We start from the raw sequence: 19654 nt of genomic DNA on the forward strand, positions 1-19654 counted from the left end.
TAATAAATAACTGGTTTTCTTTTGAAACTTGGCTCAAGACTCATGAATTAATTAGGGCATGTTGGAACCTTGACATGGGTGCTCCATAAATGCTTGAAAACTTGATTCTTCCAACTTGCTTGAGACACATAGAGCACGTGGCCATTTTTATTTTTAATTATTTTGTTTTAACTGTTTTTATTATATGTTTATGTATATGACTTATCTGTTTTTATATCTATTTGTACACTGCTTAGAATCACTCAGTGAGGGAAATGGAAAGTTTCTAAATGTGCTATATAAATAAATAAAATATTCATTGCTAATGTTTACTTTTTAAACATTTTATATCAGTGGTTTTTTAAAATTAAAAGTCACTAGAATTGCCTCTAGGTGAGATGGGCAACATATAAGAGAGAGAGAGCAAGAGAGAGAGAGGGGGGGGAGAGGGAGAGGGATAGAGAGAGAGATAATACATAAATAAAGTTAAAAATTATTTGTCCCTATAGATTCTGCACAGAAACACTAATATCCTTCAAGAAATTTTAAAGTCTACCAATGCAATTCTCCAGATCATCTTATACCTAGAATAATTGAGAGTTATTCTGAGTCCTTTCCTCATGTTTTTCATTCTCATTCCTTAGACTAGTTTCTATAATGGTCTGCTTCTTCCTCCATGTTCCCAGGTCTGTTTGATGCTCTGTCACACTCTGTTCAAATGGTAAATTACTACATTCAAATAATATATTAGGTAGTTCTTAATTTTTCCAGTTAAATGCATCACTCTTGTTATTATTACAAATGCCAGCATTCATGTATGTTTCTTAAAATTCTATTAGTCACAGAACTGAATACAAACCAAACACACTTACTGCTGGATGTTGGAAATCTTAGACTATGTAAATCCACACAAGAATAAATGAGTGTAGTGATCAATCATAGAGAAAGAATTCCAATTAAATGAAACTAAACAAAGCCCTCACTGATACATTGGCAGACATCTTGTTAACTTTAGGAGGAGGGTAAAACCTGTGATATAATCAGACATGAAAAGCCATTGAAGGCTGCTCATTAAAACAGGTTTGTGTATTCATACCTGAAAGCTTAGCTGAGGTGGATCTTCCCCAAATTTATGAAGCTGCTTGAAAGAATAATTAGGAAAGGTTTTCTCCTAATGAGAGATGAGTTAGAGATGACTTGGCACAAGGTTTAACCTCATTAGGACTCTCCTCATCTGTTCAGGTTTCCTGGGAGAATTCATTTTGAGTATACAATAGTATATGAAAGAAACCATGAACTGGACTATTTATTAGAATCAAAGCAGAGGTGGGTTCCTACTGGTTTGGACCAGTTTGGTCGAACCGGTAGTGGTATGCCAGCCTGGGTTGCAGGACTGGCAGTGACCCAGGCTGGATATGCTCCCAAACCAGTTCCCTCGGTTGCCGCTGCCATTGCTGGCATACTTTTTGGAGTGCCAGCATGCTTCTTGGCTGGGAAAGGTGACAGAGAGAAACAGTGCTGTTGCCAAGGTAGGCAGCAGATAGGAAAAGAAATTCCAACTTCAGCCCCCTGGTGCAGCACAAGGCTTTGGGTGAAGGTGGGAGGTTGAGCATCAGGTTGAGGGAAGGGGGCAGCAATGGTTGTTTCTACATGGCGCTGTCAGCAGCAAGAAAAAGGGCTGGGCACCCCTGCTCCTCCTCAGCATGTGTTCAAAGACCATTGAGTGAAAAGGAGGGCAGAAAAACAAAGCAGAGGGGAGGGGGCATGCACGTGTGCCTCTTGGGCTTTGCCTGTATATGCTGTCTCTAAAATTAAAAAACAAGGCAAGGGGAGAAAAAAAGGTGATCTGTCAGGGTAAGCCAAGCAGCTGCTGGTCTAGGAGAATGTGCACTGTTTGGTCACTTTTGCTTCCCCTCCGTTAAAACCTGCGGCGTGGGAAAGAGAAGAGGGGAAAGTCTCAAGCCCTGCAGGTGCCACGATGGGAATGGCAAGATCGTGGGGAAGGAGGAAAGAAGAACAGAGCTTGACCACAACAAAAGGGGGGAGAGGAAGGAGCAGTTGTGATGTTGGCGCTCAGGACTGTGACATGGTCTCAAACCCCTTCCTGTGCCGGGGAAGTGGATGGCTCTGTCCTCTATCAGGCTTGTGTGCACAAGAGAGAGAGGGGAGAAAGAGAGAGATGAGAAACAGAGAGAGAGAGATGGAGAAAGAGAGAATGAGAGAGAGAGAGAGAGAGAGAAAGAGGGAAAAAGATGAGAGAGAGAAAGAGATGGGGAAAGAGAGAGATGAGAGACAAAGAGAGACAGAGAGAGATATGAGAAAAAGAGAGATGGAGAAAAAGAGAGAGATCAGCAAGATAAAGAGAGAGTGATAAAGATATGAGTGAGAGAAAGAAGGGGGAGAAAGAGAGAAATGAGAGACAGAGAGAGAGAGGGAGGGAGAAAGAGAGAGAGAGAGATGAAAAAGAGAGAGGGAGGGACAAAGAAAAGAGATGAGAAAGAGAAAGAAAGACTTCTTTAAGTGAACCTTGTGGTTGCTAAGTGAACCTTGTGATCATTAAGCAAACACCATGGTTGTTCAACAAGTCCATTTCCCCCAATGGGCATTTTTAAAGAGAAACCAGAAGCAATTGTTGGAAACTGCAAAAAACATATAAAACCTCAGTCACATAACTGTGTGGGACGTTGTAACTGGTCATAAATATGTGTGTGTGTGCGCACGCACAGATGCACATAGCTATCAAAACTCCAAAAATAGGTCAAGTAGCTCTGGGGAAGTTAGTCGTAAATTAGAACACTTGCTAAGCAATTGGCCATTAAGTGAGGACCACTTGTATTTGGCTTGCCTAAAGGGTTCAGAGCTGTATGGAATCTGTATGGAAGAAAGAAGAAAGAAAGAAAGAAAGAAAGAAAGAAAGAAAGAAAGAAAGAAAGAAAGAAAGAAAGAAAGAAAGAAAGAAAGGAAGGAAGGAAGGAAGGAAGGAAGGAAGGAAGGAAGGAAGGAAGGAAGGAAGGAAGGAAGGAGAAAGGGGGAGGGAAGGAAAAGTGAATGACATATAGTTGCATGGATGGATGGATGGATAAATAGATACATGAAGGGAGAGAGGAAAGAAGAGAGAGTGAGAAAAAAAGGAGAGGAAGGAAGAACCACAACCCAGGCACTAGAGGTGGCTTCAGAAGATGCTTTGAAACAGCATAGCTGTTTTAGGGCTGGACTGGATCTCAGAGGCCATCTAGTCCAACCTCCTGCTCCAGCAGGAAACCTTATATTGTCTGGATTATTTTGGTCCCTCTAACAGAGAGGAAAATTGCCAGAAAGGAGAAGGAGATTACTATGACAATGCTGCCATGCAGAGGAAGGCAGAGGTAGTCCTTGACTTTTGACGACAATTGAGCCCAATATTTTGGTTGCTAAGCAAGAGCGTTGTTAAGTGCATTTCACCACATTTTACTCAATCCATAACATGTCCTGGCTGTAACAGTCATGTGCAGGCTAGGGAAGAACATCTGAAGGCATGTGTAATATTCTAATGTACATAAGTTATAGTTAAATGTGAGGAAGAAAGTGGACTCTGGGTGTGTTTTTCCAAAAGCAGTAAATGAGGTTGAATGTGTATAGTTTTAGAAGAGGTGTGTGTGTGTGTGTGTGTGTGTGTGTGTGTGTGTGTGTACATACACATACAGTATATATAGTAGATAATGTATCTTTTTTTGTGCCTATACACACTCTATACTATGTAATATGTATGTACACATATGGCATATATACATAGGATTAAATAGTATATTTTGGATGTTCAGAAGTAGTAATTAATAGACAGAGAAATTATATCTCGTTAAGACCTTTGAGGTGAGGAGAGGCCAGGCATAGCTCTCCTTGATGTGAGAGATGTCAAGTTAGCCACGCCCACCCAGTCACACGACCAACAAGACATGCCCACTGTCACATGACCAACAAGCCATGCCCACCAAGCAAGCCACACCCACAGAACTGATAGTAAAAAAAAAATTGAAACCCACCCCTGAATCAAAATCACTGAAAGCAGGTGGTGAATCTGATTCTTAACCTTCATGTACTTCAAATAATCTTTTTAAAAAATGAATGAACATCAGAAGTTCTCTTTGTCTAAAGCAACCCTGCTGTATCTTATCTCTGTTATGTTTGTTCCTTGAACATTCCTACAGCTAAGATAAATAATGTCTTTTTCATGGTCTGATTAATGCCATAAAATATAAATACCAATTCATACCAGATTTAATTTCACAGTGACACTGATTACTACCAGCACTTTCTGACTTCTGTACAGAATGGCTGAGAACCGCAGGCAGTTTCATTGAGCTCTGGAGTAGCAGATAAAAAACAACAACTAATCCACATAAACTGTGGGGCAAATGGATTTTAAAAAGAAGTGGTTGATTCACTGACCGCAGCTATAATGTATTCCTCCCTGAATCAATGGTGATTGATATAACCAATGTCATTTTGACAGGGCCAACTAAAGCTGCTCTGACCCCAGGGAACCAAATGTCAGCCCCTCCTTTCATTTGTAGGCACATTAAATTTTAAAACTAAATTGCAGTGCATGAAAACAACCCATGGTATATTTTAGAGATGCATAAATTGGCTACTTATGTGGGTTAGTAGCTGTTATTATCATTTTATAAGCATTGTATGCCAGCTATAAATACTGAATTTATATTGTATTCAGTTGCTGTATTGGCACTGTTTAAAGAATGAATAAAAATTTTGAAAACAGGTGCAGGCATGCTGGGATGAAAGGTGGCTAATCCCTAAAAAATTTGGACATAGCCCCTTAAAGCATTTAAAAATCATCAGTTTTCAGATTGTATAGGATTAGTGAATGCTGAGTACATCTCCATCAAACTATCTTGAGTTCTAGATTTAATCATGTCTATAGCTAGCATCCCTTTTCTCTCTGTTCTTCCTTTTAGAATATATACTATATAGGTTAATTTACTCTTTAAAAATTAATAAAATGTTAATATTACGTTTTTATGTCTATTTGTATACTATCTAAAATCTCTCTAGGAGAGTGATTTTAAATAGTGATGGGCAATCTCTAAATCTGATAAATGCAATCTTTTCCATTAATAACTTTGTGACCCTAACCATGTTGTTATTATTATGAAAAGCATATGATTTTATTCACTTTCCTGGTTAATCCACTTAAAGATGGCAAACATAAGCTTCTATAGCCATATTTTAAATTTATCAAACATGGTAACTAGAGTTTATTGACATCTCAACCGTGTTGAAAGTTATTTTGGCTCAATGCAGAAGCTGGTTTTCCAAATGGCAATTTTGAACCATGTTTGAGAAGCTACGAGTATTTTAAGTAATAAAAAACCATGTAAATAACATCTGTGAAGCTTAGAACTCCTGTTGGTTTCACAAAAACTAGCCATATGAACACAAAGTGGCAAAATCGATGGATCTTTTCTATTAAATTAAATTCAACATGAACACGTGCAACTTCTAAAACATGGCTGAGTCGATTGAGTTTCCTTGCAATTAATGAGCTTGGTTTCATGAAGATCTTTCAAACAACAGACCAATTTTTTTAGACATTGTACTTGGCATACTTTCCATAGCCATTGAGTTAAAAAAAATGGATCCTAAGTGGAGTTTGGAAAACTCCTGGCATAACTTGTCAAAGTGCATACATTTGGCCAAACAGAATTAGCATAATGAAAGGCTTAATTGTAGAATTAATTGGAAGCCCAACCTGGAGAGCAGCTGTAGAGTGAGCATCCTTTTTTCCCTCCTTTTCACTTTTGAAATCTGATCAAACAATTGGCAAAAAGTACATACAATTATCTACTCTTGCATGCTGTGCATCTTCAAATGTCCAAACCAAAGGAAAACATTAAAATTAAAACATTCTTCTTCGCCAAAAGTTGACCTGAATTGACCAATTCTCGCTCAGTTTGCAGGATCCAATGCTCCCATTTATCTGATGTACTGTACCTTAATAAATACCTTGCTAACTGAGAGTATTTTGTATTATGGTAGATTCAGTTAGCCATGTTGTTTTTTCCTATTTATTTAATATTTTATCCCTTTCATAGTGCTTTATTTTTTACATTATGTTTGTGTGTGCATACACACACATATACATACACACTGGAACACACAGAACTATTGTAATAAAGTACTGTATCAGTGGTGGGTTGCAGGAAGTACGCCGCGGAATGGGCATCCCAGAGCCTGCCCAGAGCACCGGGTACCATTCCATTCTGGTGCTCCGGAGGGCCCACCCTCCCGTCCTCACTCCTTATCAGTCTTTAAAGTCTTCAGCGCTTCCATGTGGATGACGCTGGGCCCGTTCCAACCGTACCGATTGGAACGGAATCTGGAACCCACCACTGTACTGTATATTAGTTTTTAAAGGTTTTTTTTAAAAAACTTTGTGGATTTTTTTAGATTTTAAAATTATTCATTGTATTCCACCCTTCTTCTGCTTGTCTCTTACTGTAATAAACATTTGTTTTGGTTTGATATGGTTTATTGTCTGATAGGATTTTTAAAAGTACTAGTTTGTACTAAAAAAGATCCTCTCCAATTTTGCCAAATGACCTCAAATGAACATTAATTTAATCTACATGGAGATTAGTCATTTCATTCTCACAATAAAGTAATTAATCCTGGCTATTAGGTAGAGCCAAATTATATTTTTCAAACCTATCCTACTGACAAACTTCCACGCTTGAAGCTGCCTTGAATCTGAAATCAAAGCTTCACAAAAGTTTGGAGTGCAAGAACCCTAGAAATGCGAGAAAGACATGAAAGAATATTGATTCTTCTTCAGTTGCTTATCTAATTGGACCATTAATTCCTATAGTCTTCCAACTTGGTAATGACTAGAGTACTGATATAACTTCATTGTCAAGAATTTAGAAGGAAGAATCTGATTTGCTTTCATTTGTTTCTTGCTCTTTGGCATGTTTCTTTCTCCATCCTTCCATTTTGCAGTTCCTCCAGTTCTTTATTCATGGAACTTGATAAAAGGTTTCCCCCTTGCACATATCTGCTAGTCATTCCCGACTCTAGGGGGCGGTGCTCATCTCAGTTTCAAAGCTGAAGAGCCAGTGCTGTCTGAAAACGTCTCCGTGGTCATGTGGCCCACATGACTTAATGCCAAAGGTGCACAGAACACTGTTACCCTCCCACCAAAGGTGGTTCCTATTTTTCTACTTGCATTTTTTACATGCTTTTGAATTGCTAGGTTAACAGAAGCTGGGACAAGTAATGGGACCTCACTCCATTATGTGGCACTAGGGATTTGAACTGCTGAACTGCCAGCCTTTCTGACTGACAAGCTCAGCATCTTAGCCACTGAGCCACCACGTCCCATTAAGAACTTGATATTCCTTATCTAATACTTGATATATTTTTTTGAAAATAGTGGATACTGTATATATGCTAAAGACCATATCATGGAACGTGGTGGCTTTGTTCTTTTGCTTTAGTTTGATTTATGACATCCACATGAGCACTGTATGATCTGTTCCACAGTGATTCCCTAGCCACCTTTTTTCTCATATAACTGAGTTATTCAATCTAATTGTACCAATGTTATAGTTAATATGATTTTTTGGTACTCCATCTAGTGGTGCATCATTTTGTGTATGAACATCATCTTGGTTTTTGGGAAACTTTTTGAAATGAGAAAAATATTTGATTATTGTCCTACTTCCCTTCTACTTCATAGATCATTCAGCCCAATTACATTCTCCTCTTACTATTTCTAACTTTGGTATTCTAATCTACTGCAAGGTTGCATTTTCTATTAAGTTGATTATAAAACTCATCCTTGTGTGTATCATTTGCATCAGTGATTTGAATATAAATTTCAATAGCCACATGAAAGGTTGTCTACAAAGTCTGTTTCATATTGGTCAGTTATACTGAAGTACTGTCTTTGTCATATATTTTCTAACAGTGAAAATAATTCTCAATCTTCCTTTTTGTGTCCTGAGTAATCAACAATGTAATTTTCGGAATGGAACTCTTCATTTCCAGTGCATTTCAGTCCTCAAATACATAAAACGTCAATGTGTAGTTGATTCATTTTATCTTTCACTCTGTTAAGCTTTTTTCATAGCTTTAGATTTTCTTTTCCATGGCAACAACTAGATGTCCCAAAGACTTTAATCTAGCCACATCATAAACACCATTAGTACTCTAAAAGACTTTCAGCTCTTCATCAGTAGCAAGTGGATGCCATCTGATCCATAAGGTCACCTAGCACTTCATTATCTTTGTTGTTGTTCTTTTAGTAAAATTCTGTACAAAATTATGACTTTGTCATTGATAATAAAATGTTTGAGAGCAACTGTCCTAGATGGGAGGAAGACTTAAGCAAGTAATCACCATGGACTCTCCAGAAAGTTAGGTTTGACACAGTCCCACTTGAATGCCTTAAAAACCTATCTATTCTTTTCTAAGAAAAAATCCCCAGTCTGGGGAAATTTCTGTACTATAGGCAGGTAACAATAAAGTAGTAAGTTTGAACTCTATCATGTGGGTCTGTAGTTCACAGCTGACATTAAGTGAACAATACATTTATAACATGTTACTATATAATTGTGTATGTATGTATATACATACATACACAATGATCCTTTTTAACTGGGGATCAGGTTGATTTAGAAAAACCAGTGAGTAAAAGCTTGAAAATCAACTAATGAAATACTATTTGGAATTAGGACACATTTAATGGTTCAGTAAATCATACAGATACATTAAGGAATTGTTGATGATGTTCAATCACAAAGTTAGATGCTATTATAACTCTCCCTAATGTTTCACCACTTTTTTAAATTTTTACTTGATGTAATTCTATTGCTGCATATTCAACTTTGTTTACATAGTCTAAAAATCCTAGACAGAATTTAAATCCATAAAAAAATATTTGTTCCTGTTGTGAAGCAGTTATTTTGGTATCCAAATATTTATATTTCAAAATTTTCATTTTCATTACAAAATGCTATCAATGAGCTGATATTTGTTATAGCCTAGTAAGTCCTCGGACTTACGAATGACAGCTCGGCAGCAGCCAGGCACGCCTTAACCAATCAGGCGCGTCTGCAAGTTGCCGGGCTGTCATTCGCGCGGCTATTGGTTCATCCGTCTGACAGCTCCATATAAAAAGCTGTCAGACGGAGGAAGGAAGCCGGTCTACCTCTGTTCTTCGTTCTTGCCTGTAATAAAGCAGTTGACTTACGGTTACCTCAGACGCCTCAGACTGATTCTTCCGCCAATCTAACAATATTTTATGTCTTTAAAAGATAAAAAGGGAGGGTCACTTCATTAGTGTTTGTTCTGTCCCAATCCTCTAATTTATACTAATGCCGGCTTGGCTGTCTGCCACGACTAAGGAGGGAGATAAGCAACCCCTTGGCTAGGAGCCCAGAAAATTATCTTTAGGAAAACAAGGCCTGAACTCACGGAATTCTGCAAATTTTCACTACACCTGGATTAGTAAACTGTTGTTTCCTGCAAAATTCCCCTCCCGTCACCCCACCTATAAGCTCTCTGGGAGGGGCCAATCAGTAGCCACCTATTTCCTATTTCCTTCTATAAGCCTTTTTCCAAAGCTGTTCCCTCCTCTTCTCAGCCCTACACATACGCAAGTCAGGGACAGCCTCCCTCTGTTCCTCCTCACTGCTCCCTAACTCAGAAGCCATCTGGTGGCCAACAGGCCTCTCTAGTCCCTGCTCTGACTCTGAACACTCCCCAGAGTCTTCCTCAGACTCCAGGACAATCCCATAGTGTTCATCTCTGTGAGAGTCCACCAACAGCTCAGCTGGCCGCTGTTGGGCCACAACAGTGTTGGCATAAATATAAGCAATTTCTTTTTTAAGAAACTTAATTCTGATACACAGAATTAATGTTCTCAAAATATGCTATTATTCATTAAATGTATGTGCTGCTGCTCTTCAACTGGAATATTGAGATGCTTTTAGAACAAAAGAGGCAAAATGTATTGTTTTATAAATTACATAAAATGAAAAAGAAAAGCAATAAAATGCAACAAAATGGAATAAAATAGTACTAAAGCTGCTTTATAGTCTTGAAAAATACAACTTTTAAATAAGCTAATGCATTAAAGTAGAAAGCTCAACTTTTTCATTCAAAACACAAATTTATATAAAAATGCTTCAATGCATGAAAAGATTATCACCTGCTATTAATAAGGTGAGAAGGAAAGCACAGATTACAATGGATGGTAGGAAATATTAACCTAAGCAATATTCAAAAACTGAAATAATGACATAATGACATATTTCAAAATATGATCATGCGAATCCATGATCAATCCTTTGTTGTGGTCGGTGCATATCTATTTATCAAAAGCTAGAGACAGGACACTACTGCATCTGAGAGATCTTAATATATAATTAGAAGATGGATAGTTATTCAAGAAAGTTTCTAGCTTAAATGTACCTGGTTGAATTATTCAAACAAGCTATTTGAGAGATTTAATGGGAGGAAAAAATGTTAATAAATGTATTGACTGAGAACCTTTCATGGAAATGATCAGGAAGGCTTAATATAGGAAGAAGTCTGTGTATTTGTAATATGTCTGCCTATCATCTGTCTGTCTGTCTGTCTGTCTGTCTGTCTGTCGATCGATCGTATTTTTTGGAGTATAAGAGACACCTTTTTTCCTCAAAAAAGTGGCTGAAAATCTGGGTACGTCTTATACACTGAATACAGCATTTTTTGCCTCCTGAAGCCCCACCCGCTTCATAAAAAGGGTAGGCCGTGCATACCCTATGGAGGCTTTCAGAGAGCTCCTGGGGGCTGGGGAAGGCAGAAATGAGCGAAAAATGGCCAGTTTCACCCCCCCCCCCAGCTCCCAGCAGCACTCTATAAGGCTCCATAAGGCTATGCATGCAATTTTTTTGGCCTCCCCCCACCTCCCAGGAGCACTCTGCAAGCCCCCCCCCCCCGGCTATTCATGCCTCTTTTTTAAAAAAAAAAATTGGCCCATTTTTGCGAAAAACAGCCTGTTTTGGGGAGGTTTGCAGAGTGCAAAAACTTTTTTTCCCCTTTTGGAAAGCTCTTTAACTGATTGATGAGAATTACATTGATCAAGTGCTGTGCCAGCAGAAAGAAAGTCTTAGGCACTACAGATTGTCAGCGATTTCCTTCTCCAGCACATGGATAAATACACCTGGAAACAGCTACCTATCTACCTATCCTCTCTCTCTCCCTACCTACCTACTGTATTTCTCTCTCTCTCTCTTTCCCCCTCCCTCCCTCCTACCCACCCTCACTCTATCTACCTACCTACCTACCTATTGTCTCTCCCTCTCCCTACCTATGCACTGTATTTCTCTCTCCCCCCTCTATCTACCTACGTATCTCTCTCAAGTCCCTACCTATCTACTGTATTTCTCTCTCTATCCCTCTACCTACCAACCTACCTACTCTCTCTCCCTACTTCTCTCCCCCCACCTACCTACAGTATTTTTCTCTCTCTCTATTTCTCTCTATCTACCTACCTACCTACCTCTACCTACTCTCTCTTTCCCCACCTATTTACTGTATTTCTCTCTTTTTCTCTCCCTCTCTATCTCTCTATCTACCTACCTACTTTTTTTAAAAATTGCCTCTTCAAAACCTTGGTGCGTCTTATACTCAGGTGCATCTTATACTCCAAAAAATACGGTATCTATCTATCTATCTATCTATCTATCTATCTATCTATCTATCTATCTATCATCTATCCATCCATCCATCCATCCATCCATCTATCATATCTATCTATCTATCTATCACTTCTATCTATCTATCATTTCTATCTATCTATCATATCCATCTATCCATCCATCTATCATATCTATCTATCTATCACTTCTATCTATCTATCATTTCTATCTATCTATCATATCCATCCATCCATCCATCCATCCATCCATCCATCCATCCATCTATTTATCAATCTATCTCAGATTTTCTTAAAACCTTTTGCATAACACCAACAGACCAGCTTTGTTTTGTGTAGACAAGATCTCAGTTACAGGAGCTCCTGCTAGTAGACACATACTGTATATTCTCATTTGATGTTTGAGCAGAATATGAAGAAATGTTTGAAATCAGTTGGTTTTGTTATAATAAAAATAGTATATAAATTATGTGAAGCAATAACTAAGTCCAATTTTCAGGCAGAGTGAAATAATTGCCTGAAGCAGCAGTTGTGGAAATACAGTACTAGTAATTCCTTAGATGTGCTTGCTGCACATACTAAGCATGGTGGGATTCATTTTTTTTTACTACCGATTCTGTGGGTGCGGCTTTGTGGGTGTGATGTGGCTTTGTGGGTGTAGTGGTGTGGTTCTGTGGGCATGACTTTGTGGTTGTGGAAGGGGAAGAATACTGCAAAATCCCCATTCCCCCCCCCCCCCGCTAACCTGCTTTCCAGCTCCAGCTACTATTCAGGGCAACAAAAGAAGATCAGCTGGGAGGCTAGGAGGCATCGAGGGTGGGGCCAGCCTATTTGCCGGTTCTCCAAACTATTCAAACTTTCCACTACTGGTTCTCCAGAACTTGTCAGAACTGACTGAATACCATCTCTGATACTGAGCAATCCAAGCCCCGCTCCCTCCTTTACATACAATACATGACTTTTTGATGCACTGAGAGGCACTCCTTTGCTATTCCAATAACCTGTTAATATGTTTTCATACTCAAGAGAAATGCAAAATACCCCTGGGATAGCTTCTTTCAGATAGGTGTGGCATAACTATTGAAGTATACCATCTGGGATTTTTAAAAGGAGGTCAATAGGATGTAGGGGGTTAAAAAAATAATATACCTGAGTTATCTGCATCAAGAGGAAACATTTTTTCTTCTTCATCTGAATATTATCTTGATTATATTATGTATTCATTCAGAGTTGGGCATTATATTATCTTGGTTACAGAATCCTTAGTTCAAAGCTAGGAAATATATACAATGGAAGTTGGAATGATATTATATGTCTGATGCCTTCTAGATCGCCATCAGAGGAAATAGCTAATCCAAATAACAATTCCGAATCTTTAGTAGGAAGATTTAATGAGGAACTGATCAAGTAATAACATGAGAATTACAGTGAGTACAGTACTTTATTTCTAAATGGAGAACCATATTCTATCTAATCAAATTGTCTAAATTCTGATTTCCTTTCTAAGCCTCTTCCAAGTCAATGAGGCAGGTTTCTTTTTCAGATGGTTTTAGAAATGGATGCCAAACTTATGATCATATTACAGCCATAATGATCATTCCAAGAACTGTAATATTTTCTCACGTAAATGACCCTTTCCAAGATGGCTATGTATTAAATAACGAGAAACTTTACAATATTCAATACATCGAAAGGTTAAAACAAGAAGTATATAAGGGAGTACATTCTTCCCCAGACTTACTTCCTCATTCCCAATCAACTTGTATAGAGTTAAAATATGAAAGCCATTCTGCTTGTGGTTGCTTATTCCATGATCTTGGCTGTTTTCTTACAGATGTTTGATTTTTCAGGCTAAATAATATCACCAATGCAGAGAAGAGGGATGCTGGCTTCTTGTTTATATATAGTAGCTACCTCTGCAACTTTTTGTTAAGGTGTAGTTTCTTCATTGACAGTTCCTTGATCAAGTCATTGTTTCTGCCCTGAATATTTTTTTTCAGCATCTCTCAACCTTTGCAACTTTAAGATGTGGGGACTTCAACTCCCAGAATCCCTCAAACAGCCATTGGTTTATCCTATTCTATTTCTTGCTTAATTGAATGTTGATTGCTGGCGAGGATGCCCTAGGTTGCTTGCTTCATCTCCTGACTTAATTTTTTTATTAAGTCATATTTAATTATTACAGTAGTACCTCAATATATGTTGTTAATTGGTTTCAGGAAATACAATAAGTACTGAAAAGAATGAGTCCCAAACAAACCACATAATTTATCATGTTTCATGTTTGTTTCAGCTGGGAATAACTTTCTGTCTATGTCAGTGACCTTCCCAGCATGGTGAACTTTCTTTCCATTCTCCGCAGCTGTCCTTTTCCTATCATAGTGTGTCAAATACTAAACAAATGCCAAGTACTGGGACAAGATTTTCACATCAAAATGTGTCGAATACCAAATTTAATGAGTTTTGAAGCAGTCAAGTATCAAGCCATCACTATATATATATTCTAAAAATCCAATAGTTCAACCCTCAGCTCCATATATTGCCTGTTATTGGAACTAGAATTTTACAGCAGACTATCAAAAATTCTGATGGAGCAAAGAGAGGAAAAAGTACTTCAGCAATCCTGACTTAAAGTGAGAAGTTGAGAACCAAGAGAAGAGGATGAGGTTTCAGTGTCAGTGATAAAAAAATATTTTGCAGTCCTTACTGGGAATTCTGGATGCTGAAGCCCTCAAAATCTAAAAGATGACCAGACTGAAAAAGCCATTTTGGGTGTTTGTACTGCTTTTCCTATGATGTTTGATATATTTTTGATTGTTTCGGCTGCCTCAGATGTTATCTCATTTTTACTTGATTTGTAATGTATTCCTTATTGAATGGTTTATATTTTGCTGTATATGTTTTTATTTGTACATTACCCAGAATTACTCGAGACCAGGGGTCAGCAATCTGTTGCTCTGGAGCCACATGTGGCTCTTTCATTCCTCTGCTATGGCTCCCTATTGCTGGTCAGCTCCACAATTGATAGGGCTTTTGGTTAGGACAGGTAGAGAAAAAAGGACTCCACAATAGGAGAAGACTCTATGATGGGGAAACGAGTCTTCCAGTCGGCTCCAGAATTTAACCAGGAGCTTCTTTTTAAGACCTTTGTGACTCTTTGAGTGTTTAAGATTGCTGTTCTTGATGTTGACAAACTTAAAGATTTAATAGATAATAATGCTATTACCCACAGGGTAGCATCAATTTGATAATTCTGTATTTGTGTCTTTAACTATTGACTGTAAACGAAGTGAGTAAATGTCTGGTGATATTTTCTCCCACATCATGAGGTAAATTAAACAGTATATAGAACCCAGAGAAGAAAATGGAGAGGAAAAAGGGAAACGCCCCCTTTATACTTACAACAACCAATCATAGCCTAGATTGCATCATGCACAAGTCAGCATTTTCTAACTAATCAACTACAACTGTGTGTTCTGGCCTTTTGTACACTTTACTATTCCAGCTACTAAATTCAATACCCTAACATACTTTTATAAGGAAAGCATAGGCATGGAGGGAGCGGACAAGAATAAATATGAGTAATGTTTCAGCCATTTCACCTAACAATCTCAGATGGAATGTGGAAGTATTGTAGACTGCAGGTTGAGTCCTGTTTGGTAGATGAATGATGTAGTGATGTTCTCCAGACTTGCTATGATGAAGATATAATGTAGCGATTTTTTTTTAACCAAATTGCACATATCACAAAAAGTGACTCAAAATGGCTTATAAGTAAGGTGACCAGGGTAGGTTTTTTGTCTAAAAATTGTCTTAGACAAATTTAAAAAAAGATTCTATCCAAAATACAAAATACCAGCTGCAGTTATTCACTTAAGGAACTGTGGCAAGAAAGGTGGTATAGTGACCAAAGTTACAATGGCATTGAAAAAAGTGACTGATGACCATTTTTCACACTTAGCGACCATTTTCACACTTAGCGACCGTTGCAGCATCCTCATGGTCACGCTATCAAAATTTTGATGTTTGGCAACAGATTCGTATTTATGATGGTTTCAGTGTCCTGGGTCATATAATCACCTTTTGACAAAGTCAAATGGGGAAACCAGATTCACTTATGTTACTAACTTATCAGCTGCAGTTATTCACTTAAGAACTGTGGCAAGAAAGGTGGTACAGTGACCAAAGTTACAATGTCATTGAAAAAAGTGACTGATGACCATTTTTCACATTCTTTGGTACTCAGCCTTCCTTCTGGTCCAACCTTCACAGCCATCCATTGCCAATGGGAAAACCACAGCCTTGACTAGATGCACTTTTGTTGGCAGGGTGATGTCTCTGCTTTTTAGGATGCTGTCTAGATTTGCCATAGCTTTCCTCCCCAGGAGCAAGCGTCTTTTAATTCCTTGGAATTGGGTATGTCTAGTTTAATGAAAAGAAGGACCGAGGTATTGTATTGTGGTTGCTGCAATTAATATACTTAATAACTCCATTTTTATTCTTTATTTTTTAATAATAATTTTCATAACGGTTGCTCCTGTTTTTCTAATTACTGTTTTATATTATTATTTTAGTGGATTGTTGTACATCCCTGAGAGTCATTTCTATTGAGATGTACAAATTTGAACAATGTATTTATTTTCATATTTAAGGAAAGGCATCATCTATAAACTTAGCAAAAGTGTAGCTTCCAAGATGTGCCCTTGGGATCTTGAAGTTGGTGGGAATCTACTCAGAGATTAATTGAGGAAAGCTTAATAACAGGGAGTTCTTAACTTAAATCCACACAGAATAATACTATTTTAAAAAATCCTATGCACAATAAATAAAATATTATTTTAAAATACATTAAAAAAATAAAAGAAAAAAAGCCAGGTCACTTACCAGCAGGCAGACATTCCAAGTCAACCCAGAATGATATAGATGTTAATACAAAGAACTGAGCAAATTAAAATGGTAAAATAGTCCCAGGGAAATATTTTTCAAAGAAAAATAGAAGCCACCATATTTTCCCCACACGAGCAGACCTCCAAACTCCGTGCCCCTCCCATCCGGGAAATCCAGGAAGGAACAGTTGCTAGTCTAGGCAGCTCTGTTTCCTGCAGCTCTATGGTGCTTGGTCATTTTTTCTTATAAAATGAGGTAAAAAGGGGCGTGGGGGGAGGTCCGTTTTCTTGCTTTAATGTTTTAATATCTTCAATGAAAGTACTGAGACAGAGAGAGGGATTAGACAGGGTGTCTTTTGTCTTGCCCCAGTTAGGATTTCTTAAGCAAATCCACTGGGCTTTCAACAGGAAACCAGAAAATCGGGACTTTTTAAAAACGCGGCGGGAAATTATTATAAAGCGTGATTGTCATGCTGAAATCTGGACGTCTGGTCACCTTACTTATAAGTAGAGTAACAATTAAAACCATATCACAATGCAAAAAAAAAACATCAAAAGCACATGGGGAAAAAAAAACACCAGGAAGTACCCCAAGATAGCAGGAGAAAACCCATCATTTCATCTGCTACACCATGGGTGTCAAAACTGCGGCATCATGTTGCCATCGTGTGATATTTCATGACATTTTTCCCTTCACAGAGCTGGGATGGGTGTGGTCTGTGCATGATGCATCTGTCCTGTGGGCTGCCAGATTGACACCCCTGTTCTACACCCATTTTGCAAACTTGTCATTATTTGATTTGATGCATGACATAACTGGAAAAGCTGCATGTTCTAGTCTGATGCATGCAGTAGAAGAAGTATTTCTCAAGCATGAATAAGTCTTAAAGGCATGGCTGTTCGTGCTTAAGAAATCAAGGATCATGAATCTAAGACCGAAGTGATCTCTGAAAGTTGGTTTTATATTAAATCTATAGTTTGTCTGGCAGTTAATCCTAATGGGTTACAGGAAGAATTTACCCATTTATCTGCTATTGTTTTTTATGAAATCTATCTTCTTGTCATGATAATTGCTCTGGTTTCATCGAAAGCAGAGCATGAACTGCAAATGCTTCTAAATTATTGTAGCAAGAGAAGATAGAAAATTGTGCTGAATATTATTTATTACCTCTTCTGTCTTTTAGAGTCCTTAATGTGCTTGAGATTGATTACATTCAGGATTAATTTAGCATCCTTCCTTGCAAATCACTATTCCTTTTCATGCAATGATTTTTTTAAAAAAACTATTTTAATAAGCAGCCTTCTGTCTCTTTATGGCTGAGTATGCTTGAAGTAGAAGGTCAATGGTTAGTAAGAGGAAATTGCTTTGCCAATATTGCTTGCATGTGTCCCTTCCCCAAAGGAAAAGTCATTAGACTATTATTGCAAAAGGTATTAATTAGTAAAATTAATATAGTTTTTGGACAGGTAATATTTTGTTTGTCTGGATCAGGGGTGGGGAATCATGACCCTATGATGTCTTGTGGACTTCAACTCCCAGAATTCCTGAGACAGCCACCCCTGGCTGTAGATGGAACTACAGTGTTTAGATATCACTTTTGTTTTAAGATAAAGAACCCCATTTGCTTTTCTCCAATTTGGATTATGTTGGTAAGATTTAGCTACACCTGAAAATGATTTGATAGCTGCTTCTAACTGTAGCAATAGAGGAATCCTAAGTTGCTTTCTGACTTATGCATTGCTTATATTCTATTAGGTAACATTCCAAGTCAACATACCGTGTTTCCTTGAAATTAAGACAGGGTGTTATTTTCTTTTGACTCCTGAAATAAGCATTTGGCCTTATTTTGGGGGAGGTCTTATTTTTTGAGGTGCAGGAGGTGGTGAGTGTGGTGACCTCATTGTTGCTGCTGTGTTGCAATATTTTCAGGGTGGGCTTATTTTCAGGGTGGGCTTATTTTCAGAGGAGGCCTTATTTTAATGCACGCGCTAAAAAGGCTGATTTGCCTTATTATCTGGGGAGATCTTATTTTCAGCAAAACAGGGTAGGAAATTAATTATAATTATATGAAAAAATATGGCAAACAATTTAAAAATGATCCTACTGAGAACCCTTTCAGTTTCTTTTTAATTAAATGTGTTAGTTTCTTTTTTCTTACAAACCTTGTGATCTGATCTTTAAAATTATAGTAGTGGCAACTAATGATATGCATGCTATGACAGGAAATACGTTTTGTTTGAAGTTTGGAACACAGGAGCCCATTGGAACCGTTAAGTTGGTTGTATGCCATTAAAAAACAACAACACCCAGTGTGGCTCAGGTGTTTTCTTGATCACACAAAACTCAGTCCCCAAGACAAACACATTTTACTTCAAGTTCTGAATACCTAGTACATGATGTTTCCAGATAAAAACAGTGTATTTCAAAGTGTGACCAGCAGGCTCAAAATACCACCAGTAGGCTTTTTTTCAGAGATTGGAACAAATTGTATTTTGTTCCATTTGAGAACAAATGTTTTGGAATATATGTGTTTTGTTTTGACGTCAAAACTGCACTGGTTGCCAATTACTACCAAATCAGATTCAAGGTAGCTTGTGATATATAAGCCCCTAAAAGCCCTGTGACAGGATATTTGCTAGAATGCTTTCAAAATCCTAATTGATGTCTGAGATTGCTTTGAAAGGTCCTAACACCACAGTGTGTGTTTCAGCCTGGGTATCTGCAATCAGTAGCAAGTTGACTTTGTTTCTGATCGTATCTACATTTTGGCATATGCTGTCCCCTTAAATCATGAGCAGTTTATTGTTAGTACACATTTGGCCACCTATCCTTCTGAATATTGGCTGAATTGGTTCTTTCTTTTCATCCCCCCCCTTCTTCCCCCCATTTTTGTGTGTATATTATTTTGTTATTGCACTGTTTATATTTTGTCAACTCTTTCAACTTGTTTTTGTATAAGGCTATTATAAAGCATACTTAAACAACAATTTTAAAAGTACCATACCTAAAAAGATTATGTGGAAATAAAATCTTGTTACGTCAAACCCAGCAGGACACATACAATCAGCTTTGTGGATATGACTCATTCTT

The sequence above is a fragment of the Thamnophis sirtalis genome, unplaced genomic scaffold, assembly GCF_051295495.1.
Source record: "Thamnophis sirtalis isolate CommonGarterSnake01/CBP01778 unplaced genomic scaffold, rThaSir2_p1.2 scaffold_5, whole genome shotgun sequence".
Taxonomy (NCBI): domain Eukaryota; kingdom Metazoa; phylum Chordata; class Lepidosauria; order Squamata; family Natricidae; genus Thamnophis; species Thamnophis sirtalis.